Source organism: Lagopus leucura, unplaced genomic scaffold, assembly GCF_019238085.1.
Source record: "Lagopus leucura isolate 7727_CA_CO unplaced genomic scaffold, USGS_WTPT01 Super-Scaffold_100008, whole genome shotgun sequence".
Taxonomy (NCBI): domain Eukaryota; kingdom Metazoa; phylum Chordata; class Aves; order Galliformes; family Phasianidae; genus Lagopus; species Lagopus leucura.
In genome coordinates this window covers 31,434,603-31,461,791 of record NW_024962265.1, presented here as the reverse complement: position 1 = coordinate 31,461,791, position 27,189 = coordinate 31,434,603, and the positions used below count along the sequence as shown (strand labels likewise).

Below are 27,189 nucleotides of genomic sequence, written 5' to 3'. Positions count from 1 at the left end.
TAAACCCTCTCCCCTAGCTCTAAGACTTAGTATGATAAATTAGATACTACTCAATCTTTAGGTAGTAAAGTGAGATCAGATGAATCTTGTACATGATAAATTAAGACTTTATTACCTTAATGTTAGTGTCTCGTCTTAACTAATTGAATATGGTCTTCATTGGTCAACAGAGACAGAGCCTCTTCTAAAAGATGATTAATAGCCTCTGTTTTATGCTGAGATAAACTGCTGTCTGAAGGTCTCTCCCTGTTGTTTATAAAGGGAACCTAGAGTCTAAATTATTAGGTCGTAAAGCCAGTCCTACTACGTGCATCTTCTGAATTTTGAGACTTAAATGTGAGACTGAAAAGTAGCAAGCACTATCAGAATAATTCAGAAATAACAAAGTAATGATATCTCAATGACTGTTATTTTTGTCAGAAACTCATTGTGCATTTTAAAAATAAGGACAAGTATTATTTTTCTATTAATCACTAATTATCCTTTCAAAAGAGTGAAATATCTTCTCTTTTCTATCTTTGAATGTTTAAGTACTCATGATGAAATATTGTCTTCTGGGAGAAATTCTATTGCCATGATAACTGAAATAGTGGTTGGTTGTTTTGTTAATAAAACTGGGCTTATGCAGTGTTTCGATGAGGACTGCAGTGTTTTTGATTTTATAAGCTATTTTAACATCCATTTATAATAAACTTCAGAGAAATCAGAAAGTGCTCATCATTTATATCAGCTTGGAAGCTGTTTCTAGGTGAAAGTGATTTAAATTTGCCAATAAGTTATTTCTGAAGGATGAAGGTGACATTAGGCTGCTGCCTGATAAATTCAGGTCAAAACTCATAATTGAAAAGGCAGTATGGATCACCTCAGTTGGAAATAAAAATTATAGGGAAGAACAGTCAGAGTAACCTTACATCAACATGTGAACAACTTTAAAAGGTAAGCTTAAATTAGGGCCTAATCTGTGCAGTCTGGAAAACAAATGAAATTACACACTTTCATTACACAGTTACTTTTAGTACCTATGAGAGAAACTTTGAACAAGATACAAGTAACTTTTATTTGTAGAATTATCCACTAGGAAGGAGAAGGATTAACTAATAACTTTCATAATAGCTTTTTTTTTTTTTTTTTTTTTTTTTTTTAACCTTTATTGTTTCTCATAAAGAATTTTCACTCCCCAAGTTACAAAAAGACCTGGAGAGAGGAAGCATGAACACATCTAGAGGCAAATCAATTAAAGGGGCTAGCTCCAACAAGGAGGGTGCAGCCCAGGTGTGTCCAGCCAGTGCCCACAAGCCTCACGTGGCATAGCTGGCAATGCAGCCCATGGAATCACAGAATGGCCAGGGTTGGAAGGGACCTCAGGGGTCATGAATCTCCAACCTCCCTGCCACGTGCAGGGCCACCAATCTCCCCATTTAATAACAGACCAGGCTGCCCAGGGTCCCATCCAAACTGGCTTTGAATACCTTCAGCCCACCTCCTTACCTGCACCATCTACCTCCTACTGTGGCTGCGGCTTTGCCCTGCCAAATGGCCTCACCCAACCCCTGGTAGTTTCACAAAAATTAGTCACATAACCCACAAGCTTTGCATGTTTGCTGCTCTTTCTCTCACCCTCTTTTTTATTTTTATTTTTTTAATATAAACTATAAAAGATAAAAATAGATTTTGTTACTTATATGCGTGAACAATACTTTATATTGTATGAAGGCTGATCTGAAAGTAATGCCTCCTGTTTCATTATATTGGCTCAAGGTTTCAGAGACAGATGGTGACTTCACAGTGAAGGCTGAACCTTCCCACCACTATTCCCTTACACGTTATTGCTGCATGACAGATGGCAGCAGAGGGGCAGCCTGACACAATGCTGTCTGACATGGAAGTGCATCTGAAGCAAAGGTGTGCCGTTGAATTTTTCCATATGGAAAAAAATGACACTCACTAGCATTCATTTCCACTTGTTGAACATTTAAGGAGACAAACCAGTGGATGTGAGCACAGTGAGGCAGTGGGTGGTGGTGCATTTTAGCAGTGGTGACCATGACATTGGGTCACCTCTGCTAGCACAGGTGTTTATGATCATTACATGAAGGCTTTTGTTCATTGCTCATCAAAGTGCATAGCTAATGGTGCTGGCCGTTGAAAAACAACATTTTGTAGCTGAGATTTTTCTCTATCAAATAGCGCTATTGTGTTCTTTGTATCTATTGTGGTTTCCATGGAAATAAATAGGAGGCATTATTTTTGGAGTGACCTTTGTGTATTGACCCAAGACAATTCCTATTCACTCAGTGTCATCCAGGCAAGTCAAAAGATTGGATGCCCCTGGTGTATATTTTTCTGTAGGATTGTCTGTGTCTGGAGAAGGACATTTACCCACTATGTTTGCAGAAAAATCAAGTTAAATGGTGAATTAATGAAACATTTTGAAAAATAATTCAGCTCCACTTCTTGGTTGTTTTTTTCTTTTTTTTTTTCCCCCAGCAATATAGATTGCAAACTATGTAAAATAGTATACATTTTAACTGATGTATAGAAATCATTCAAGGTGACATTTTGTTCCCTAGGTCTTATTCATTACATGCACCTAAAACTGCGTAGTTATTGAATGATTTGAAATAAAAAGGTATTAAAGGCTACTTTAGGGGGAAAATATGAGAATCCATAAGTATAGTACATAGGCTTAGAGTCAAGGTCATATTCTGGACCTCTTTAAAATATTTATGAAGAGCTGACATGGGTTTAGAAGCCCATGGCATGGGAAGCACCTTAATTTGCCTAGAATCAAACATGAAGAATGATGATCTAAATAGGAATTAAATGTGTCAAATATGAGACACTTATACGCAATTATTTCAAGTTTTCTTTCTCACCGTCTTCATCCCAGAGATGTTCACTGACTATGGGCACAGTGCTCTTCACCTGCCTACTGCGGGTTTAATTCCAGCTTCCCACCCAGGTACTGCAGGGGTAAGGGTTGTTTTTATGGGAAAAAGGAATTTTTATGCAGACCTTATTGTCTACTGAAACTGTGATAATTCTGATGTTGTCCATATGATGGAATTAGGAGTCTGACTGCATGGTTGACAGGCTTACACAGAGAATGTTGTTGAGGCACATTGAATTATGGAAAAGGTCAGATAATAAGCAAGGACCATGGGCTCACCGTTGAGGAATGTGTCTCCTGAACACTGGGACTGCAGCAGATTTGTGATTTACATGTAAGGATTGGGAGAGGAGAAGCAGTTTACGTGGGAATGTGAAAGGAGAATAAGGAGGGAGTTAAAACACTGAGTCAGATTCATCACTTGGCAGGCTTCTTCAGCTTTAATTGTCTGTGATTTTGGCCTAAAATAAACCTCTCAGTATCTAGTTAGCTGTGGGAATATCATAAGCCATGTCACTTCCCAATTGCTGGGTGGCAAAATGATGAATGTCTAGGATTTATATATCCAGGAGCATTTGCTATACCTACATGGTAAATTCAGTAGAGGAAACCCCACTGTAAGAGAGAGAACGAGTGTTGTAGTCCTAACCTACTGCAGATGCACCTACAGTGAGCAGCAGACGTACAAGAAAAGTCCCTGACACTTTTTTTTTTTTTTTTTTTGTTGCTAACATTGACTTGGGCTCAAATTGGCACAATGTTCTCAAGAAGAACTGAATCTGTTACTTCCTACAACACATAGTCTAGGATGGAAAGCAAGTCGAAGGCACAGGCTTAAGGATTTATAGGGAAGGTGAGGGTCTGGCATTGAATATGTGATTACTGGTGTAGCTAGACTCCTTGGTACATGTCATAGGAAGGGTTTAGATGTCTATTTTAGTACATTAGATATGTCAGTGACTTGGAGTCTTTAACCCCAACATACATCTTAATCTTGCGCTTGGAATAAGGCATATCCTTGTGCTTCTGTTTGCTTCTGATAATGAGCAGCTGTGTTGCAATTTTTTGTTTTTGTTAGCTAACACTAAAATAAATACAAATTATCTAAAAATATAACACACTAGCGTTGGAAATATAGATATATTTAAGAGTTTAATGAAAATGTTGTCGTTTATTCAAGATTTTCCTTGAAAAAGAAGCGTGAGTACTTCAAGAGGTGGCCAGTCAGTCTAGGTCAGACTCATACGCCTCGTTCAAATACAGACATAATTATTTTACTTGTGTCCTTTGGGTTGACCTTCAGCCCATAATGTAATCTAAAGGATTGCTGATTGACAGCAAACTGTGTAAAATTAAGTTCTTTCAGTTTGAATTTATGAAGATCTTCAAATAAATACGTAAAACATTTTTATTTTTTTTTTTTTCTCTTGAGGAGGAGAAAGCCAGAAAGGTGATTTAGAAGAGCTCTGGGACAATGCAGGCAGAGGACAAGCCCTCTGCAGTGCAGGAGTGAGCCAGGAGCAGCAGGAGCCAGGCAGGCAGCTGTGGCCCAGCCACCACAAGCAGCTGGCTCTGTGGCAAGCCCATCGTGGCCTCCAGACCCCTTCCACTTCTGTAAATCCAACAGACTTCTGAACTGCAGTAATTTTCTTGGTATAAGTCAGTGTGGCCTGTGTTTCAGAGATCACCTTAAGGTCTGGGCTTGCACACCTTAGAGAACCACCATACGTGTGTGCTTTCCATCAGCGCAGACTGGAGGAGAAAACGTAGCTTATCACACTTACAGGAGGAAAAAAACACATTCTGTTTGCCTGTTTACTTTTTTCCTCCTGACAACCCGAGAGCACTTAGTTTCAGTTTGTGTTGGAAAACTCCCATTTTTTGTCCACTTGTTTGCCAGTGTGAGGAGTGGTAGTGGGGCAAGTGGGGAAGCTGCTTTTAATGTGTTGAGAAAATTTGAATGAACTGGTTTGAATTTTCTTTAGAATGAGCATTTGGAAACTTGTGTAAGTACTTAAGAAATATTGTCTTATATTAAGCAATGGCATTAAAAATTCATATACACTGTCAGCATTTGTGATTGAATTCAGATGTCTCCAGTTACTGAGAGAATCCAGTGACCTCAAAAATTGTACATCATGTAATGAGAGTACTGGATTATCCTGGAAGAAAGGCAGACTCTGGGATGAAAGCTACCCTTATCCCACAGTACCTTCAGTATTGACAATATGGCAAATGAGTAAAAAGGAAGAACAGGCTTACCATGACACAGAGAGCTTGGGCTGAGACAGAAGTGACAGAGTGGAGGTAATCTGAGAAAGCAAATGCTATTCCAGTATGGAGAGCGTATATTAAGATGTTATCACACTACTAAAAAACACAACATATTACCCAGAAAACATGCAAATCTAACCCCAGGAAATCGATAAGGTGCGTGGACTTTGCTACTGAACAAGGGTCATCATACCAGAACAGTGAAATGGCAATGAATCTATCTGCTGAAGATGACATTTTAAATATGCTAATTTTTTTTTTTTTTTTTAACATCAGTCATGCAAAAACCAGCTTAGATACATTCTAACTTTTCACAGCATTGACCTCTTTCTGTAAAAATAGCTCAGAAGGGATCATTACTATAGACTAGTATAGATGAGTCTGCATGGCTATCATTCCTGCTTCATAAAATTTCCCTTTAATTTTTAAATCTGTTGCTAAATTTTTATGATGTCATATAATTTGAGGTCAGGAAGGATAAGCAACCATTGTAATGCAACAAAAACAGCTTCACACTACAAAGGGATTAATTTTAGGTGATCATTTAAATAATAGCTAATAAAATCAAAATCATTTTATGTACATTTTAAGACCTAGACTAATCAAAGCTTAAAATGTGATAGGATAATAAAGCAAAGCTCATTAATTTAACATGGAAAAAATACAATCAAAAAGAGCTGGAGTAAGCATAAGCTTGCAAAAAGAGAGAAGTGCTGAGCATTTAATCTTATTCTCTCTGGAATCATTGTAGAAATTCTGGAGTTTAGCTGGAGTAAAAACATGCTGAGAGAAGGTCAGTCTACTCTTTCCAACTGTTATCAATGCTGCCTGTTTCACTGCACTGGAGGAATATGGAAACTTGGTGTAAAGGATTACATTTCATGCCATCTATTTATTTATTTATTTATTTATTTATTTATTGGAGCAGAATAAAAGGAGAAGACTAACATTAAGTTGTAAGAACTACAGTTTCATCAGCAAAGAGCATCCTGGTATGAGCAAAATATGGGAAATGTGTAGCAGTCTTAAAAGAATGCAGTTACAGTAAGAAAAGATGCCTGGAAAGGAGAGAGAAATGCCACAAATGCAACTCTGAAGGGCTGCCCCTTGGGACCACCCTTACACAAGAAAAAGAAAATTCGAACCTTTCCAGCACAGGAAAAGCTTCAATCAACCATGAGGGAAAAAGAGAAAGTTCGAAGTTCCCCGGAATAGGAAAAGCTTCAATCAGCCATGAGGCAAAATCCATAGGACTTCATTAGCTCCAGAGCTTACAGCACTTGTTACGATTCGGCCTGTTTAGCAACTTCAACTTTTAGACAACTCTTTTTCTTTGATATGTCACCTCAAGCTTAGCTGGGTATTTGATCTTCTGCTTTTTATCAGTAAGGCTACAGTGGAAAACAACAACAACAACAACAAAACAAACCACAAAGAAATGCTCCCAGGACGATTTTCTTTCTGTGTGTATGTGCGTATGTGTGTCAGAAGAAGAGGAGGGGGGGAAGGAAAGAAGAACAGAAGAATGTATATGTCTTTTTTCAAGATGCTGTGAAGCAGCGTATAGAATCTGTGCTCTGCCTACTGACATCTAGCGGCAAAATCTCTCAATTACCGTACTTGCCCTGATTTTTTTTTTTTTCCCCCGTAACTCCCCCCCTTCTCACAACTCTGCGGGCTTTTCCGACATTTATGGGTGCTTAACGCCACCGAAAACGAGGGCACTTGTGGATAATGAGGTAATTCTGGAGTCAGGCAGGGAACAGCGGATCTGCCATGGAGCTTAAAGTGGGAGGAAAACAAAGAAGATTTACACGGAGGGTTTATCGCTCCAGCAGCAGCAGCAGTGGAGTCTCTCTGCCTCTGAGGCTGTGCCTTTTGTGCGTCTCTATCCAAGACACTTCTGAGCTGCTTGGGAAAGCAAGTACGTCCATGCAGAGATCTGAGCAACGAGCCGGTTTCCAGGTGCCAAGTCGCAGCTTAGCCGCCTGTAAGTGCAGCTGCTACGTGTGGGTGCCCTTTGGAGCACAAGTGAAAATCCTCGTTTCATTCATTGTCAATAATGAATTTCTGGGCTAAAAGCACACACAGAAAGGATTGGTCCTAGAAGAAATATAAGGAGTTAAGCATTTGTCTGAATGATAATGTCAGAACGATTCTCATGACCATATGTCCCCAAGGACCCAGGGCTCCACCAATTAGTACTCAGTATTCATAGACTGTACTTGGGCTGGATTTCAGAAAAGAAGCATTAGCCTCAAGCAAAACCAAGCCAGGATACCATCCATACTGTGTCTCATGAGTAAACAAGGAATGGGAATTTGAATGGATGTTGTGCCACATGAGGCCACCCTGCAGGTGGTGAAGCTCTGCACAATGGCAAGAGCTGAAGTGGGCAATCCTACAGGGTGAGGGTTTCTGCAGGCTGCCCCAGCTGGGTTCATGTGGGCTGTGGTGGGGAGTCAAGTGGTGACATTTCTGTCCATCCATTTGTGGCTTTTAATGTGGGTAACCAGTGATTAATTTCTCCTTGTTCAGGTGAGTATGGCCTCGGTTGTAGCAGCAGAGGGAGGTTTGCAGTTACTCTTCTGAGCAGTATCAGACATCACAGCACTCTGCTACCATGCAGTCTAAGCCATGAATAAGGCAAGGTTAATCTGAAGGACTGCTGAGCACAAACTTACTGCCTTCAAAGAAACCAGACAATGACAGCCACAAAAGCAGAAGAACTCAAAGCCACACATCCTTTAGCATTTCCTGCTCTGTATTTGATGAAGGAGGGAGGCAGAGTTCATACAACTATGACTTCCTACCCTGCAGATCCTGAGATCTAAGTGGCAGTAATCCTCTCTAGGTATACAGAGTTTGCTTTCACGTTTCACATTTTCACATTTACATGAAGAGAAGTGCCTCATATTGACTGCTTGCTATGCAATCCACTAGCTACACATTCGTAATGTCATTGGAAAGGGCACATATTCTAAATACAAAATGTAACTTTTTACATATATGGAACTGATTTTTTTTTTTGGATTCTTCATTAATCAGAGGCATTTTTTTTCACTCTGAATTAATAGCTACCTGTCCCATCTCCCTATCCCCCCAAAAAAGATTTCCTTTTCAGTGGTCTTTTTTTTTAAAAACATATTGAAATCTTCAATTCAGATCATTTAAAGACGATAGTTTTCTGAGTTCCGTGTGCTTTTTTTTCCCCTTCCAGTTTCATGCTGCTTTGAAATAAATACAGTGTGTAATATTCTAAATAATGGTACTTTTGCTCTCAACTCTTGGAAGATCTACTTTTGTCCACACACAAACTGCATAAAAGTGATATAAAAAATGCCTTTTTAACCTTGCCATTAAAACATGATAAAACACAAAGTCTGTAATAACCTTTAAGACATCTTTTAATGTTTTTTAACACACATACCCAAGCCTAGTGCACTTTTGGATGTAATTTTATTTTTCCTTCCCTTATTAAAATACAAGTGGTTACAATTCAGAGTAAGACTTTAAGTCAGAATGAAATACTGACACAGAACAACTTATTTGACTTAATGCACTGTACCCTTCACTAAATTTTCTCACAGAACTTTGTATTATATAATCTGAAAGACTGTCTTAACTATAAAACAGACATAACATTATTTCTCTAGAAAAAAATAACCCAGATAAGTTCACAGTGATTTTTTTTCCTTTTTTTTTTGCAACAAACAACACATCTCACAGCCCCCTAATTTATCTCCCACTGTGCAGGAACTGAATTACTGGGCTAATAAGCATTGACACCTTTTTTTAGCAGAATTTGTGATGCCTGTTTTTAAAATGACACCACACAGATTAGAAAATGCTCTGTCACGAGATAATAAATGGCACTATGAGTCTCTACAGTGAAACCTAATTCTTCTTGCAGATGAGTTCTCAAATCTGCCAACACAAGTTGCCCTCAACAAAGAATTTTCAGGAGTAAAGCTAAGTATGATTCATTTTGTGAAATCAGCCTGATCCTTCCTTACCTTTACCACTCATGGTCTGACCAACTGTCTGCTTTCACTTCTTTTCTTTAACATAATTAGTAGAATAGAAACTACTAATCTGTATCAGATCAATGGCAAATGCTTATGTGGCCAACAAATATTTTATATTATACTGTAATCCAGCTGCAAGCCAGGCATGTACTGATGCCTTCCACCTCTCCTATTTCTTTCTTGAAATGCCTGATTTAATGCTGGTTTCTATTTTCTGTTCAGTTCCACAGATGTAGTAGGAGGAATAGTTTAGAAAAAAAAAAAAAAGAAAAAGAAAAAAAAAGAAAAACTGCTCAGATTCTATTTCTGACTGTAGTTTTTATAGTGTTGGGCTTTTCCCATGCTCATGAGTAGCACTTTAATAAGCAACCAGCACTACATTTATTCATGCTGAAATCTACAACTTCATTGTGCAGTACAGGTGGCCCAATGTCCACCCTGCAGTGTTTCACCCATGGACTATTCCTTTTAGTGTAATAAAACACAGACACATTGCTTATTAAATACTTAATGTAATCAAGCAAATGATTTGTTCAACAGAAAATCTATGACTATTTCCAAAAGAGAGGGTGGTCACGTAGAGCACAGAAATAAATGCACCAAGTGCTTCCACATCAACTAATTAGATCATGCCAGTCCAATTCTCACTGCTCTACTTTTAATCTGAATCCTTCAGATTATTTTTTCCCTGTACAGATTAAGTAGATTCAGAAAAGTTTTGGAGCCACAACACAAAATGTACTAACAGTGAACTTTTCGGTACTTGCCTCTCCAGACCAAGACTCAAAAACTGCATCTGGCAGCACAGGGTCTCTGACACCTGGAGAAAGCATGGTGCCTTATGATATGATATTTAAAAGACCTAAAAGAAATGGTCAGTGGTGACTTGTCAAGAGGTAACAAATGAGAAATGAGGAGTGCAGATTTTTAAATCTTTCCCCTTCAGGGAGCTTAGGTGCTTTACAAAGTATTAGAAAGAAGGATCTTTGTGTTTCAAAATAGCTAGAGTTCTTATAGCCTGGGGGATTTTGCTCTTTTTGATGAAATAGCTTAAGAAGATAGATCCTTTTGCATGATATTCTATGCAGTAGGTCAGACAAACAGTATTCATCCCAGGATTTCTTTATCTTTGTTTAACTCTGCTTTAGATGAGTTTAGGGGAGCACAGTACCATCCGTGATAAGGGAAGATGAATAGGGCCCTCTTAAGAAAATGTACCTGTGGGACCAGGTGCATCCAAGTGCACTGAAGGAGTGGGCAACACTGTTTGATAGACAAATCCTTATCTACAAAACACTATTTTTCAACATAATCACCATTAGCAATGCATTTTTGACAGTGATGAGCAAGAGCCTGCAAGCTGTGTTTGTAAAAATCTGCATGGCCATCCAGAAAGTGGTTTGTCTTTCATGTCATTTTTGCCACTGCTGAAATGCACCACCCTCAAACTCATTGCGTTCACATTCACTGTTTTGTCTCTATAAACATTCAGCAAGTGTCAGCGAACGCTAATGGGTGCAATTTTTCCACCCAGAGGAACTCGGTGCCACACCTTTGCTTCAGATGCACTTCCATCTCAGATGCCATTCTGGAGGTCCCTTCCAACCCCTACAATTCTGTGATTCTGTGTGATTCTGTGTGTGATCTGCCACGTGGCAACAAAATGGAATGGAGTATCGGTGGGAAGGTTCAGCTTCTACTGCCATAACACCCCCATCTACTTCTGATGTTGTGAGTCAACATAATAAAACAGGAGGCATTACCTTTGGAGCACCCTTGTAGGAATCAGTCCCCAGGGAAGTTATGATGTAAATTCCACTGAAAGCCATTTCCACCCATACGAAGGACAAGAAGGTGATTTGGAAATGTCATCGTAGATTGAACAAGGGCAAACTGTGTCTTACCAATTTGATTACCTTCTACACTGAAATGACTGGCTGTGCAGGGAAGAGGAGGGCAGTAGATGTTTATCTTTCCTCCACTGATATTTTTGACATGGTCTACTATAAAATTCTCATGGCCAAATTGTGCAGATATATACTGGATGGCTTATAATATGGTACTGGTTTATAACAAGGGTACAAATTGGCTGGAGTGGCAGGCTTAATGAGCAGTGGCCAGTCATCGTGGCATTCCTCGTGTTGAATACTGGAATCAATGTGCTTACAGCCCTCTCTAACAGCCTGCATGACAGAGTGGCAAACACTCTCAGCAGGTGATACTGAGGTGGGGGAACAGTCGATACGCTGTAGGGCAGAGCCGGTGCTCAGAGAAATCGAAACAGGCTGGAAAAGTGAGCTCTCTTCAAGTTTGACAAAGACAAATGCAAGTCCAGCATCTGGTACAGAATAACTTGAATGCAAGAGCACAAGCTTGACACTGTCTAGAAAAAAAAAGCCCTGTGGATGCTGGTGGACAAGTTGAATGCTTCTTCTCCAGATTAGGGGATGGCAATAAAAGAATACAGGAAAATGTTTTATATCAGGCCCAAGTAAAACTATTTTTATGTACCAAATGAGAAACAGAGAACCTAACAGTGCTGTCACTGGCACTTGCAGTTACTTTAAGTCAATTGCATGGTGAGTGATAGAAGGGGAATGATCTCAAGGTAAAGATAAAGGAGCAAAATCATTGGTAGACACCAGGGAAGTCACCAGAGGTAAAATCATCACGTCCACCAAAATGTTCTTTTCTTCTATTCAGCAGCTCAGAACATGCATGCCTCTGAGTAAAATCGGTGTGTAAAAACATACTAAATCAACATAGATGGAACTGCCACATTCTGAAATAACTTTTTACTTTCCTCCTTTTTTATGCTGTGCTGTTCATCTTGAAATAGAAATACTGAAGTTGTTCCAAACATTACACCTGTTGTGAGAACCAGTGCCCATTTTTATGCTTTATGCTTTTCTTCCAGTGTGTAGAAGAGCCAGAAAAGTAAGATGTAGTGACACTAACTCAAAAACTAAAGCAAGAAAGGACATTCATATAATAGCTGTGTTCTGTAACTGTGTTGTGTTCTTTGGCCACAGTATTCTGCTGGGGATTTTCCAGTCAGAAGGATATAAATAGAGGCTGTGTAGCATAAAGACTGCCGATCTGGTACTTCCAGAAAATAGTAGATTTATCATATAGTGTATGTGCAGCATGCCCAAATGCACCTTTGGAGATGAGTCAGCCTTACTAAGTAAGCATCTGCAAAGCCAGCTGTACTGCAAAGGTGTAATGGATCATTTCAGCTCTTCCTGGGAGCACTGGCCATACAGTGGCAGCACGCAGGAACCTTCCAACCTGCATGTGAGTGCTGTGCATCTGTCCTGGTATTCAGGTGTTGGGCAAAGGGATCTGGAACAACTGCTCATGTGCCACAACATCACACTGGAAAGAACGATATCATTTTCCAAAGTGGGACACCTCTTATCCGTTGCTTTCTCTACTGTTTTTTCCTTCTGTTCCTCTTTTCTTTTTTGCATGTGACATGTTAGTATTAACTTGGTTACAGTAGTTCTGTGTCTCAGGATGCATTTTCCTGATTCTTGTAAGAGCAGGACATCAGCATGAAACTGCCAAGTACTGTCTGGTCTCACCATACACTGTCAACATGAGCATAATGATAAAAGCAGCTAATATAGATCTGTGCACTCCTATAATTACAAGGTGTTAGCTATGTCTAAAGTGCAACAGCTGCACTTTAGGCATTATCTGGCTGCTTTTAATCCAGCAACAATATTTGTGGTCCCCCACTGGCCCATGCAATGGATAAGTAACGGATATCCATTCTGTTACATATTCAGGTTCCATGGCCATTTTGCTTTGCTGGGAAGGAGCATCCAGCCCCTATGGATTCACATTACCTTAGGTCTGCTCAATGTGCTGAAATTACACAGCTGATTGCAGCATGGTCTTAGTTGTTTCAGTCTCTTCTGCACTATTTTTATTCCTTTGTGGATGCAGAAAAACAGTTACCAGCATGGAAAATTGTGATGTTATTTTAACAGCTTCAAATGAGGAAGACCACATTTGTCCTTATAACCAAGGGCCTTCTCACTTGGCTGCAGGTTGCAGCCTTGTGTACTGCAGTGCTTGCCTCAACTGTGGGTGTGACAACCATGTGCCAAGCTACTTTTAGCTTGCCCTTTCCAAACCAGCCTCTTTGTATTCTATCCTATTTGTATGTGAGGCAGTGAGAATTAAGCTCTCTCTTCATTTATTTTGCCTTTTCTTTTTGATTGCATTGGCCTCCAGATCTGCTCCATTTGCTTTGGAAAAAAAAAAAAAAAAAAAAAAAAGAAAGAAAGAAAAAAAAAAAGAAAAAGAGTAAGTTCAAACATTCTACAGATCCTTACTTACACAGAAAACATGTACTGTAACAACTGGGGTATCGCTTCCTTCTTTTGCATCTCACATGGTTGACCATCAGCATTGTACAAGGTGTGCTGACAGCTAAAGGCTCAACAAAAGCTTATTCTCCAAATACTTGCTGTTAAGTTAGGTGGTAGAGAGAGCAATAAAAAAATGATGATGGATGGTTAAGTAAATCAATGCTTCTTAACCTAGCACACTATCATTCCCATTCAACCTACAAATGGATAAGCATTCTGGGAGAAAACTGAGAATCTGACCCTGTGTTTGATATTACTTCAATTAATGAAGGTCCTTTGGCTCTCTCCACTTTCCTGCATCCTTTTTTCTTTTTCTTTTTTTTTTTTTTTTTCCAACAGCACAAGCCACACTGAAATAAAGCAGCAAGCTGAGCTTTTTCTTATCCTCATCGAGCAGCGCTTCCCTCTACCAACCAGCTGTCGTGGCCTTAACAGAGCTGGGCAGAAGGAGGAGAACCCTTCGGGCTCTGACCCCTAATAAAACCACCTGCCACCTCCCAGGCTGGCGAGAACGGACTCGCTGGCACGGCTGGGGAAAGTCGGGCTTTTCTCTCCGCCGGAGCCGCCGTAAGTGCCTCCCGACTCCCTCTGGAGGGAGACACAGTCCAGCTTTTGGCTGCCGGCGCCGCCGCCTCACTCCTGCCCCTGCCCCGCTCCTGCCCCGGCCTCAGCCCCGCTCACTCCCAAGGGGGCGCTGCCCGGCCCCGCGTCCCCTGCCCGGCCGTGGCGCGGCGGGGTCCCGGGAGAGCGCGGCACCGCGGGGATCCGCTCCTTTCCGGTGGCCACGTGTGCGCGCGTGTGAAACTTAGCAGCCCCTCGTCCCGCTGTTAAGAGGGGAGGGGACGAGAAAGAAGGAAGAGCCGCGCGTGAGGCGGCGGCTCAGCCCCGCTGTGCGCGGGCACTGGGGAGGCGGCGGGTGACGCTGCGGAGCTCTCCCAGCTCAGACAGCCGCGGGACCGAGCGGGCAGGAGACACACGGAGCAGACGCACGGCCGGGAGGAGACGGGGTCCCCCACCCCCGGCACTGCGCGCTGGGAGCTGCCCGTGCAGCCCCGGGGCTCCTCCGCGCTCCTGCGCGGTGCGGAACCGAGCGCGCAGGCGGCGGCTGCTGCTGCTGCAGGTGAAGCCCTCTCTATCCGTTTACTTTTCCCAAGAGGGAGAAGAAGGCAGCAGGAGGGGGACGCGGCGCCGTGCGGGGCGGGCAGGCCAATCAGCGCCGCTGTAACGCAGGGATCGCTGCAGGACGCGCCGGGTTTTCCTCCCATCTTCTGCCGCCGGGGCTGAATCGGGACCGCACGGACCGGCGGAGCCGCACCGGGCTGCAGGACTTCCTCACCCGCCGCTTCTCCGACAGCGAATTCCTACACTTCTCCTATTTTTTTTTTCCCCCCTCTTTTTAATACTCTGAAATCGTCCACGAGAGACATTTCGTGTCTCCCTTCTTTCCCCACGCACTTAACACCTCCAGCGGCATCACCCCGCAGGATCCCCGCTTTCTCCCGGGGAGGCTGAGCCGAACGGCGAGGAGCCGGGCGCGGAGCCGCTCCATGCCGCGGGCCGTGTGCCGGCGATGCCCGGGCGCTGAGGCCGGAGCTCCCCGTTGACGGGAGGCGGCCGAGCGCGGGGTGCTTCCAGCAGCGCGGAGCGGCCGCAGGTAAGTGGGAACGGAGCGGAGCGGGCGGTGTCCGTGCGCCGGGCCGGGAGGTGCCGCGGAGCCGGGCCGGTCTGCGGGGCGATGCCGGCCTCCCTCCTTCCCTCCCTCCCGGTGTCCGAAAGTTGGGGAGCGTGGCTGGGAAGGAGCCACCTCCGCCGCTCCGCAGGAAAACTGCGAGGTTTTGGTTGTAATTGAAGTTGGTTTTAGTGAGCCAAACAGTTCTGCGGGGCTCAGCCTGGCCGTGTGGGTAGGGAAGGGGCAGCTAACTTCCCTGGGACGCGGGGTTTTGGGCAGCGGACGGCTGCAGGCGGAGGTTGACAACCCTCAATCCGTTTATGAATCGGTTAAAAAAGGGGCTGTCAAGGCATGATTCGTGACTCCGTTTCCTCGTGGTTCCAATGCTCCCCAAGTTGTGTGTAGGCAGGGTATGAAACCTGTCTTGTCCGCCCTGCTTCCCTTCCGTTTCAGTGAACTCGTTTACCACTGTTACAGGCTCTGTATTCCCAGTGAAAAGGCTTTCCCCTTGCTCCATGCCATTCACGGCTCTGCACGGCAAAGTTTTAACGTAACCCGTGTTGTTCCCGCTGAAGTGTACTATTGGACACCCCTAACCTGTGCAAAGAATACGGAGAAATAGCCTACACTGCCCTGCTGGGAGCTGTCAGACATCTCTGCAGCGTGCTTCATTCTTCCCAGGAGTTAAAAATCATTGCTTTGAAGCATTTTAAATTATATGTGTAGTTATAGTTGTCTGTTTCCAGTGTTTGCTCAGAGATAATCAGTATTTTTGCAAAGCCCTGAGCACTTCACTGCTCCCAATCACCCCCGGTCGACTCCGGCTCTGCATTCAAAGAACTGTGCTTCAGCTCCTGGAGAACCCTCAGTCGGAATAATAAACACACTCAACCCCTATCCCTAGAAGCCCCATAAAACGTTCGAGGTCTTGGGGTCTTCTGGCAGCACTGGATGCATTTAAATTACTATTGACTAAATGATAATTGCTATCTGGTTTCTCTGTTTTCACTGAGTAGTTCCAGACATTAGCATTCAGCCCGCTACGTGTTTAATACTTTAAAGCTGCTTTATGGGCTGATCTAAGTGAAGTCCAATTGATAAATTAAGATTATGTTGTGTAGCACAGAGCGCGCACGAAGGAGTAGTTCAGCAGCACAGGGAGCGCAGCTCAGCTGAAGTTGGGAAAGTGCACATGGAGGCATTATTGTCAGGGGTGGCAAAGGTTACATCGGTGGTGCTTTTCCCACAGTAATTGTGCAGTCATTTCATACCGATTCCTCTGTATTATCTTCTGTGTGATGAACAGTAAAGTAATTCATAGGAATTCCATGATTAAAAATTTATTTGGGAGAGCTGACGCTGTTGAGGCGATGTTAAAAGCTGTGTGTTTTTTTTGGTTTCACGGAGTCCCAATTCCCCAAACTACAGTACTGTCGCTGTTATAAATGTAAACTCTCCAAGTGCCGTAATTCTAGAGGAGAGCTTTGCTCAACTAGTTGATTGCAGCTCAGAATTACTATTCAGTGCTTCATATGTTGTTTGTACATAAGGGGATTCTCAAAAACGTGCTATTGATTTTATATATGCTGCTGGTTGTGGCTGACTTTGAGATAAAATCTTGATTCATGTCATGCTGTTATAATCAGAGAACGATGAGTAATGTGGCAGTGTCTTTTATTGTGCTGGATGCATGAGGTAACCTTTTTCCCATCTCTTCCTGTGAGCAGAGGGGTCTCGGCTTTATGTGTAGGTTCTTGCAAAGCACTTGATAATTCCAGTAGGGAATACATGAATAAGTAGTTCTGCATGGAAGTAAATAGATGTGTCTACAGATGGATGTTGGAGATTGCTTTACTGGCAAGTTGCAAAGTGATGATTCATTGAACCCTGTCTAGATTTACATAGAGCAAATAATACTTTACACTGAATTGTGGCAGCAGAAAAACATGTAGCAACCAAGAACTTTCATAATTTCGTGGCAGGTGATGACAGGCTTGATAAAGGACCTCTTTACAAATGCAGGCTATATGTTTCTGGTGAGAGAAACATACTGTGGCATTTTTTTAGATCTGAACATCTTTGCACATAAATTCATTGCTGGCTGGAATTGCTACTCACCAACCTGTGTAAAGTATAAATACTGCATGAGCAGTATGATGCATTAATTATATTGTGTGTTTTACGTACTATTAATAAGTAATTGAAAACTGTGAACTCGTTATCCATGTTAAAGGAAATCACTGACTTTGGAAGACAGAAAAGTCACATTACTGAATACCCATCTACAGAAAAATACAAGCGATCCCCATCTTGAAAAATTACTCCAAATGATGCAGTTCTGCATCCCTCTTTTAACTTCTGCAGCATTTTATTAGAAACGCTTCATTAAGTCACATTATTCTGCAGCTGCTTGTTCTCTGAAAATTAAAATAAAGATCAGGAAGTTTATCTGGGAAAGCAATATTATTTCCTTTATTAAGTACTGAAAGTTCAAAACAACAACAAAAAATCCCTTAACTTCACCGTGTCACAAACATGAGCACTTTCTATTTTTGTGATAAACGGGTGGCATTTGCTGTTGCAATTCATCAGTGTATTTATTAGTCAAATGTCATCAAACAAACAAGATAACTGAGAGCAAACAGACTTCACAATGATACAAAGGCTACAGCAAGTGAAGACTCTACAAATGTAATTAATTAGTGTTCAGTCTCATATTTATGCATCTCATTTGAATGGCATGTTTGTTGTCTTTTTCCTCATTGATTTTCTGCTGTATCTCCAGATAATTCAGGTAGCGAGCACTTTTCATTTGAAAACACATTTTCCATTTTTCCTTTGAGATGCTGTATTTTAAAGGGATCGAGACAAAAGTTATGGTTCGATGAATATAACAGAAGGGTCCTCCCATGTCAGCAGAGCTGAACGCTGATCTGGCCCCATTCGTGACCATTTTTATGTGTTAAGAGGGGCATCCTGAACTGATGTAGACTTCCACTGCTCCACTGAAGTAGTTGAAGTGCTGACATTTTAAACCAGCTGGAGATTTGCACCATTATCTTTAGATCACTGAATTTAAGAGTGCACCTAAAAAGGATTGCAATTGCTTTTTTTTTAGGGTGAGAACACATTTACATACTGTACCGAGCTTCACAAAATCCATTGTAAGTGGATTTGAAATAGTTTTGAAATACCCAAATCCACTTTTGGGGCTATTTTAACAGGAAATTTGGCCCAGTTATTTAGTTTTGCAAGCTGTCAATATATGCTTCAAAACAGTCATCGTAACTAAGTCAGAATTATAAAATTAGATGTGGGAATGAATGTGGAAACAGCAACAGCAACGTCATTCAGTGTTGAGTGCAATCTCCTTTTGCTCCTAGTAGAACTTGGAAAGGTAGTGATTTCTGTGCTTTGATTCTCTATATGCCCTTGCAGCCATTTGTAGTTACCATAGACAGTCAGTTATTTATCAGAAGAGGAGACAAAATAATAATGGCCACCTAATGTACTTTTTCTTACTGCGATTGGAAAACAGTCGCATTTTTAAGATAAACAATTCGAGTCATTTTTATAGAGCTTCTTTCATGCAGCGTGTTTTGAAAAACACTTTTGAAGAAGAAAGAAAAAATAGACATAATGCTTTACAGTAGTAGTTATGGTAGAACACCATATACTTAGAAAAAAATGGGAAAAGTCATGTAAAAAAAAAAAAAAGAAGTTTTCTTAGCTTTTTCTTGTGTTTCCTGTGTTAGAACACTGATTTGTGGGAAGCATTGTAGCAGTAGCTATTGCTTGATGTAGCACTAGAAAATGTTTTCTATAGATTTGATCCCTCCCCCTTGCAGAATGGAAGCAATTGCATATATAAGTGCTTGCACAAAAATTAGGAAGTTATGTTTGTCTCTTCTTTAAAGCTCATCCAACCTCGCAACCTGTACTATGCTAATGGCTTACACATTCAAGCAGCCCTACTTCACATCTTGCTGATCTTGTAATAGGAAACCTGAACACAGGTCTCACAGCACCAGGACAGCACTGTACACAGCCTCCTGTACTACAAGCATCTGAGCATCTCTCTAACAATGCCAAAGGGAGAGGCACAGGACAGGGCAGTGTGCAGATGAAATCAGGTAGAGTTCTTTTTAGACTGTGAGTTTTTGGGTAATCTTCTACACTTAAATCGTGCCTTGGAACTGAGGTGGTGTTAGGTGCTTTAGACTGCCAAACTTTGCAAAAGAATAAATGCACAAGCACAGGTCAACAAACCTACTCAGTTGTATAAATAACAAAACAATTAAGAAATGGGCTACTTCGTATGAAATATTTTTGAAATAAATAACCCTATATTTATTTTTGGTAGCTTGCTGGTCTCTTGCTTCCTAAAAGATTTCTTGCCTCTCATTGTTGCAATAAGCTTTAAACATCCGCTATTTGAAGATGAGGCACTGGACTAGATGGACCACTGGCTTGATCTGATAAAGCAATTAACTTTTTGAAATGCAAGGAGGCGTAATTGCAGCACTGTATATTTTAACTGGCTTATTAGAACCAGACTGCAATTATCTTGTGTTCTGTTTTTGTTTTCTTTTCCTTTTTTCCTTATTAAAAAAAAAAGGCAAAATATAATACGTTTTAAAATAAATCTCTCAGTAACATGCAGTCTCACACCAGCTCCTTTGGAGACAGGAGCACAGACCTGACAAGTCTCTCACATTTGCACTGATGCTCTCGTATTGGCTTTTTCCCTCTTGCTCTCCCCACTGCAGTTTCTGCATCACATATTGATAAGGTGGAGCGGTGGCCTCTGCTCCATCTCCCTGCAGCCTGGAGGGCTGTGTGTTTGGCCCTGTCCTTGTGTCTGTCTGACTTGCTGTGCCGTGGGATGAGGTGAGGGATGTAGTGCTGCCCCCGGATAACCAAATGGCTTTTTGTGCCCCTCTGAGCTTCTCTTTGAAGGCACTTTTCTTGGTTACAGTCTCTGCCTGTGACTTTTCCCTCACCATATGAAACCACATATGGCAAACTTGTCCCAGGGCCTTCGATCTGCAGGTTCTGGTTAGGGGCCTTCTTAACGGCCATGCAAGCAGGCGATCTGTGAGCACTGTGTTAGAGCAATGCAGTTCTTGATCCCCTTTCAGTTGAGACTTTTTGGTGTTTGCTCCTATGAAGGTATCCATTTGGTATTTTGATTTCCAGACTGAACCATAATTCATCGTTAGCTATTGTATCATTGCACTTAATGACAAATGCTGCAAAGTATGTCAGGGTGGCTTGGTGGCTCTGCAGAAAAATAATGGCATTTTATGCTGTCTGTATGTAGCAGACTCACTGGGTCTTGGATCTTTTCCAGTAATGGATGAGAGTTAGTAGTATCTGAAGCTTGTTTCATGGTTTATCAAAAATGAGTTAGTAGTCTTAGTCTGTTTTTTACTATGGAACTGGCCAGACCATAAAAGTCACTGCTGGCAAAAATGAGGATGTGCACCTGCTGTGAGCACAGAGAGGCAGAAACTGAGCTCTGATCAAGTAAGGCATTTCAGCTGCAAGCATGTGGCTTCAATGGGACTAGTCAAATTAATTATGTGCTTGCAGACTTTTCTGAAGGGAGCCTGAATAAATGTTGCCAACTGCTTGGAGAGATCCATGTTGAAGGCATGTGGGTGGGGTGCTGCTGAAATGGCTGTGTTTGTGTCTGTATTCTGAGTACAAATTCAAGACTTGAGCTTTGTTTCTACGGGTTGTCAGCCCTATGCCTTCTGTAAACATTCATTTCTCTTATCTTCAGAACAGAGACTGTATAACAGCAGGTAATGTTCAGAAAGATGCTGCAGGTACCTGCCCTATATTATAGTATTAGAAACTAAAATTGCAGTCATGTGATTCTTCAAATGTGAAGGTACTGGTGCGGCACTGAAGTAAAATATCACTTTCTGACAAAGTATATCAGGCTGTGGTTTTCCTGCAAGAAATGAGGTCATGTTTAAAGCTTAACTGCAGAAAAAAAAAAAGATCTATTTCTGTGCCATGGCAGTAGAACAATACTCTCCCTGCACTGTGTTACCTTGTGTTTATTTATCTTTGATTTTTCCCTTTTTTTAAAAAATTTTTTAATATCTATATTGTAACAAGTTATACTCAAGCAAAGTGGTAAATTTTATCTTGATGCCTGGTAACAGTGGTAAATACAGTGAGATAAGTTCTGGTTTATAAGCTTACTGGAATCAAGACAAGAAAAATTGTATTTGTATGCTAACATAACAAGCTATATATTCAGATACGTTGTTATCAGCCAATATGGTTAATGTTGCCTGACACTTCTCGTTATATGATCCTGCTTTTTTCTGTTCAATCTAAAACCGTGAAGGAAATCTCTTACACTGGGATTAAGATAATACTTCAAGCATACTACTGCCAAAGCACCCAGATCTTCTTAACCAAGGTGTTTGCTTAAAGAAATGTAGCCATGAATCCACTTGCTGTTTAAACTCCAGCCCTAAGAGATGTGTTTCTTCCCCATGACGAGAATGAATGTGCATTCATACTCCTTTATGGCAAAATTATTGTATTATATCCTGTTTTTAAACAACATAATTTGATAGAAGTATTTCTTTACCACTGAGATCATGTTGTGGTCAAAAAGAACTGTAGGCAACTTTCTGCCTCTTTTCAGATGCACATGCTAAATCTGGGAATTTGTGCCCACATGCAGCAGGGCTCTGTACATCACTTCATGCTTTTAGATAACATTACAAGGATGTGTGGGGCTTTAACTGTCACATTTGTGGAGGCTCCTATGGGCTGCATCGCCTAATATTGTGATTGCAATTGCACAGCTGCCTTCCCCCATTCTGGTCATGTTTGCATCCTCTCATATAGGTGTTGGGGTCACTGCTCATGTGTAAGTGAACTAGGAGGAAGTTTGAGCTTAGCTCAGCCCTTTCTGAGCTTTCATTTTGAGGCTATGATGTAATCTTTTTATTTTTGTTTTTACCAGCATAGTTATTCCTCAGTGTTTCAGACTTTCTTTAGAGTTGCTTTGATTTGTTGCATCTGTTAGAAACACAGATTTGATGCCTGGCAAATACACACTTCATACTCATAAAATTAAGTATGCTTTTAAAAACATACTCAGAGCAATTGGAACATAACAGCTACCATGCTTTCTTGTAAAAAAAAAAAAAAAAAAAAAAAAAAAAGTAAAATTGCTAATTATTCACCTATATGAATTCTAAGTAAAAGTCCTTGTGAGAATAGCGCTGACGCTGCTATCACAATAGCTGCCTGACTGCACTCTCTTCGATAATCTTATTCTTGTTCCCACTTTGAAATTCGAACTTGCAGTAATGACTCTTGTATTCCCCTCTTTCTCATCATCCACCCAGACACTCATAACTTAACTTTTTCTCCTCTAGCTCTCCTTGCCCTTCCTTTTCTCTTCACTGTTCACCTCATCTGCATTGGTGTCATATGATCTTTTGGAATGTCAAGAAAATGCAGTCTGCAGTCAGCATTACCAAATTGCTTTCCTGCCAAAAAAGTCTCTTTTCATATGCCATGACCCATCATCTCACAGTTAGCTGCGAGTCATTCTGATTCCCAAATTTACAGTATATTTTCTATTTAATGAGCTATTAAGCATTATGCACTTTTTAACTTCATCTTTTCTAACTAACTACATTCCTCCTGATAATTATGGCTTTAGAAAGAAACAATTAATTTGAAACCAATTCTGCAATAGAAGTGACATTATTTAGATAGCATTCCTCCATATCCATGCTCTAGGGATTATCTCATTAGTATATATTTATATTTGGAAACTCCTAAGACCGTTATGTCAGTCCAATGCCACCATGTTGTAACAGTAATATAGACAAGAGTACTGTATATGCTATTTTAATAACACACACAAAATGAAAAAAGATACATGGATGGGTGAGTAATTTTTTTTTTGTTTTGACTCCACCCCAGGAGAATATTTTAAGTAAACTTATGTTATACACTGACATAAACAGTACTCCATACATATTGCATAGGAGTGATCTTCTTGGAACTGGGATGTTATTCTGATATTTTGTTAATTTCTTTAATTGTGATGTTCAGTTTGTTAGAATAATTTTTAAAATTAAGTTACCTAATAAAATTTTGTAAAAAATTACAAATTACTCAGTTGAGTGAGTTCAATCTTTGTGGCTCATACCTCACCTTGCATTTGTGTATTTATTAAATTCAACAATATCTACTAGTTCAGGTGATGTAGTTCTGGTTCTGTCATTGTGCTTAATTGTATCTAGTTAGTGATTAAACACTAAATATTGTAAATGGATACACATTCTGCTAATAGCTTTGCTTGTGGTTCTAATCTTTATTTTTCTCCTCTACTACTTAGAGTTAGACTTTAGCAAAATACAGAAATGATTGTCACAGGGAAACTTTGTCCATGATCTTGCCATGGCAGGAAGCAGAAATGTATATTGTCATCAATCAATGATGACTTGTCATCAAGTCATCATCTTTCAGCTGTGAAACCTGTATTGAAGCTGCACTCAAAATATGTCTCTAACAGCCGTCCTCTGTTGCTTTTCCCTCTTGTCCTATCACTGATACCTGAGAGAAGAGGCTGACCCCCACCTTGCCTCAACCTCCCTTTAGGGAGTTGTTAAGAGCAATAAGGTCTCCCCTGAGCCTCCTCTTCTGCAGGCTAAACAATCCCAGCTCCTTCAGCTGATTCTCATAAGGCTTGTACTTCAGTATATTCAATAATTCAGTAATTATTGAAACGAAAACACCATCTATCATTTAATCCCTAAGTCCAAAGCTATTCTGTGTTTTGTATTTCAGTCTTTCTGCAGTCTTTCTCTCACCATCTTAACTTGAGCAATTTTTTGTAATTTTTTGTAACTCGTGGTCTCCTTCCAAGAGAAGTGTGTGCAAATGGAAGAAAAGGAGGTTATCAGGGGTAATCAACATATATTCACCAAAGGAAAATCATATTTGACCGATACGGTAGCCTTCTAGGATGTCACGACTGGCTGAGTAGATGAGAGTAAATGAGGGGAGAGTAGTTGTCTACCTTGACAGAGAGGTGGATTGAGAACTGGATGACTGGCAGAGCTTAGAGGGTTGTGATCAGCAGCATGGAGTCTAGTTGGAGGCCTGTAACTAGTGGTGTTTCCCAGGGGTTGGTACTGTTTAACATCTTCATTGGTGACCTGGTTGAAGGGATAGAATGCACTACCAGCAGATTTGCTGATGTGGAGCTGAGAAGAATGGCTGACACAACTGAAGTCTGTGCTGCCATTCAGAGTGATCTGTGCAGTCTGGAGAGGTGGGCAGAAAGGAGCCTTATGAGATTCAACAGGGGCAAATGTAGAGTCTGCATGTGTCAGTACAGTTTAGGGACTGACCCGCTGGGGAGGAGCTCTGCAGAGAAGGTCCTGGGTGTCATGGCGGTCAACAGGTTGACTGTGAGCCAGCAATGTGCCACTGTGGCCAAGAAAGGCCAGTGGTATCCTAGGTCACAACATGCATAACCAAGAGGTTGTGGGAGATGATCCTCTCCCTCTACTCTGCCCTGAGGCCATGGCTGGAGTACTGTGTCCAGTTCTGGGCTCCCCAGTTCAAGAAAGTCAGGAAAATTCTAGAAAGAGTGCAGCAAAAGCCCATTAAGATGACTGGCACCTGGAGCATCTCTCGTATGAAGAAAGTCTGAGAGACCTAGAGCTGTTCAGCCTGGAGAAGACTGAGAGGGGATCTTATCAATGCTCATGAATTTCCAGTGGATAGAGTCAAATGGATGAGGCCAGAATCTTTTCAGCAGCGACCAATGACAGAAAAAGGAATGGTTGGCACAAAGTGGAACACAAGAAGCTCCATCTGAACATGAGGAAAACTTCTTTATTTTGAGGGTGACAGAGCACTGGAACAGACTGCCAAGAGAGGTCCTGGAGTCTTATTCTCTGGAGATATTCAGAACTCACCTGGATGCTTTCCTCTGCAACATTGCTTAAGCAGAATGGGGGTGAGGGGGAGGGTGGAGGCACTTCCACTTGTTTATAAAAGACAGTTAGTCACAATAAGTATAACAATTCTGAAAAAGCCATGAGCTGCTTCTATATGAATAGCTATACTACATTTGTAAAATTTGTGTGTATCAGTCTATATTATCAACAGAAACCTATAGAAATATGCATAATTTTTCTGTCTGCAGCACATAGACCTGATTAAGCAGTGGGCTGTGGAGTACAGATCACAGTGATGACAGATTATAAAGATTTAGAGAAGCATACCTTTCTCTGTCTTACCACCTTCAGGGTTGTTTGTTGGCTCTATTATTTTCTCAGATGGTCTTTGCCACAGGATGAGTCAGGCATAGGGGTTTCTGGTACTAGATGGCTTTTGTGGAAGCAGAGGTGATGCTGGAGCTCAGTGCGTAATTATATGTTGGCTCCTGCAGTGTAATTGTTTCTAGTAGAACTTATCTTTTTAAAATTGTTATTCTCTTAGTCTCTTCTCATATCTGGAGAGCTGTTGAAGTCATTTAATTGCCCATGAAATAGGAAGCCTGTCATTGGAGCCCACTGAAAAAGGAAATAGCTTCATGAGCAAAATCTTCCTCTCTTTTATTTTGGTAAGTTGTGGTTAAGTTTCTCCAGTGACTATGGTCCTGATAAAGACATTTAGTTTTTATCCAGGAGTTCTCTTTTCTGAAGTTGCTCCATTAAGAAACTTTTGGTTTGTTCAGAGCCAGAGAACAAGTGGGAACAGAGTCTAAAAAAAGAAGGAAATCAGAATGTGAGACAGGGAGAAAAATGCTACTTTTTTGTCATATGCTTTCCATTGTTTGGTGGTGGCCAATATTTCACATAACACTAATACAGGAGGACTCACATAATGCTAATACTTGCAAGTGTCGAGCAGTCGTTCCTGTTTCAGAGGAAAGAAAGTGACCTTGACCTGTGCCTTTTGCTCTCTCTCCATTCTGTGCCCTTTTCAAATATTTTTTATGTTTCTGAGAAATCTCTAGCCATGTATAGGGGAAAGGCATGCCTGCCCATGACTTTACCATGGAACCCTGGTTTGTTCCAGGCCAGTTCATTCTGAACTGTTGTAAAAACTTTGTAGCATTGAAGAAGTCAGGATAACAACTGGGGAAGAGGAAAATGAGAACAAAGAGATTGTGCATGCCCTTCCTTTTTTTTCCATGTAAACAGTCTTTAACTTAGGCTTCTGTCCAAGAAACATTTCCTTAGACAAATGAAACCAAATCTATCATTCCATTAGATTGAAATTTTTTTTTTCCTTGACCATAAATGAAATATTGTCTTTGATCAGTACTCATGTACTAACAATCAAGAACTTCTTCATACTTATAAAAGTATGGCTCTAAAAAAAGTAGGTTTCTAAGTTGAATTAGTAGTAATGCTGGTTTACTTTAGAAGTAATGTAATAATAGAGCAGAACTTGCTTTTTTTTTTTTTTGGGTGTACCAGCATAATAATTTATAGTAGCAATTTTCTACAAGAGTTTTATTTTACCAGTTAAATTTTCAATGAACTTGTCATGCTTCCTGAATTAAGTCTATTTTTCTTCTCTTTACTGTTTGTGGGCATTTCTCCTATCCCTCAGTGTTGTTTCTCTCTCCTTCACTGTAGTCATTATTTTGCCAGTATGTTCTCAGTTTAACACTGTGCTTGCTTGATAGGTCTAAATGGTCTGTAGCTGGTTCTGAAAATAAACAACCAGAAAAAAATGAAAGATATTTTTAATGCTAAGAATCAATCATAGCAAAATATAACATGGATTTAAAAACAAGGGCTGTCTTACTCATCAATTTCTCTCTTCCAGTTGGTAGCCCTTTGGTTGTCTTGCCTTCTGCAGTTGCTCAAAGATCTCTGTAACTGAATAGCTTCCTGAGAAAAATGTTAAAGGTCATCAGCAACAGGA

At 41.0% G+C, this 27,189-nt stretch overlaps 1 protein-coding gene across 1 annotated transcript in view; it reads left to right on the top strand.

The window, feature by feature from the left end:
* Positions 1–15,164: 15,164 nt before the first annotated feature.
* The window catches only part of TAFA2 (TAFA chemokine like family member 2), a 181,680-nt gene continuing 169,655 nt past the window's right edge, over positions 15,165–27,189 (top strand). Inside the window, exon 1 of the mRNA XM_042872971.1 lies at positions 15,165–15,228. The gene's annotated coding sequence lies outside the window, so the exon portion shown is untranslated. The remainder of the gene's footprint in view (positions 15,229–27,189) is intronic.